The sequence below is a fragment of the Ornithorhynchus anatinus genome, chromosome X5, assembly GCF_004115215.2.
Source record: "Ornithorhynchus anatinus isolate Pmale09 chromosome X5, mOrnAna1.pri.v4, whole genome shotgun sequence".
NCBI lineage: Eukaryota > Metazoa > Chordata > Mammalia > Monotremata > Ornithorhynchidae > Ornithorhynchus > Ornithorhynchus anatinus.
The window spans coordinates 3,501,338-3,502,804 of record NC_041753.1 but is presented as its reverse complement, the minus strand read 5'-3'; positions in this window follow the sequence as shown (position 1 = coordinate 3,502,804).

Here is a 1,467-nt window from a genome sequence, read left to right as displayed (position 1 = left end):
AGGATTTCCAATCTCGCAGTGAGGGGAGACGTAGTACAGAGCCATAGGGTCTATTTTTTTTAGGTTCGACGCTCACTACGTGCCAGCCACTGTACTAAGCACGGGGGTAGCTAATCCGGTCGGACCCACTCTCTGCCCCACCCGGCGTGCGCCGTCTGGGTTGAGGAAACTGAGGCCCGGAGAAGTGAAGTGACTCGCCCAAGACGACTCAGCGGGCAAGTGGCGGAGGTGAGATTAGAACTCAGGTCCTCGGACTCACAGGCCCGGACTCTTCCCACTAAGCGTCGCGGATAGCTTTATTGATCGACTGATCCCTCGAGACTGTAAACTGGCTGTGGGCAGGGAGCGCATCGGCCAGCTCTCTTCTACTGTACTCTGTACAATATTAATAACTGTCCTGGAATATTAATGATTGAGAAGCGGCGTGGCTCACTGTGGAAAGAGCCCGGGCATGGGAGTCAGCGGTCACGGGTTCGAATGGAGAGTGTTCAAACTCTCCCCCGATCAGACCGTAAGCCCGTCAGAGGGCGGGGACTGTCGCTATCTGTTACCGATCTGTCCATTCCGAGCGCTTAGTAAAGTGCTGTGCACGTAGTAGGCGCTCAGTAAATACTACCGAACGAATGAATAGCTGAGGAAACTCCCCGCGCAGCGGCCCGGGGAGCCCCCGGAGCCGCTCTGGGGGAGTCTTGGATTCCGTTCCTATAATGTCTCTCTGTTCCCTATCCTTGCCGGGAACTCCGGCGAGAGGAAGGATGGAGGAGGTTTCTCTTTCTTTCTCCTTAGCTTCCCAATCCCCAGCCCAAGGACCCCAGAGCTGATCCCGATTCGGCCTCGGTTTCTCCATCCGTCCAACGGGGAGGGCCGCCGTGGGGACGGAGACGACGGGAGGGAAGGAAGAGGAGAGAGGATGAGCACCGGGAGTCGGGGGAGCCGGATCCGAGGCCCGGCCCTGCCTTCGATTCGCCGAACCTCTCTGGGCCTCGGTCTCCCCGGTCTGGGAATTGGGGATTGGCTCCCGCTTGCCCTCTCTCTCAGAGGATGAGGGCCAGGGGGCAGGGGGATTGCCGGCCCGGCGTAGTGGCTAGAGCCCGGGCCCGGGAGTCAGAAGGTCACGGGTCCGGTGCCGGCTCCGCCACCCGTCTGCCCTGCGACCTCGGCAACGTGGCTTGGCTTCTCCGGCCCTCGGTTACCTCATCTGTAAAACGGGGGTTGCGGCTAGGAGCCCCACAGGGGACAGGGGCCGCGTCCACCTCGATTCGCTCGCATCCGCCCCGGCGCCTGGTACGGAGCCCGGCGCGTGGGAAGCGCTTCAACGGACACCGTCATCGCCATTATTCTTGATGACGAGGGGCACCCAGCTGGGCACGCTGAGGGGAGGGAAGGGGGCAGGGAGGGAGCGGGAAATCTGTGGCGGGGGGGGGGGGGGACACCTCGTGCCGAGGGGATTACCCTAATATCACGATG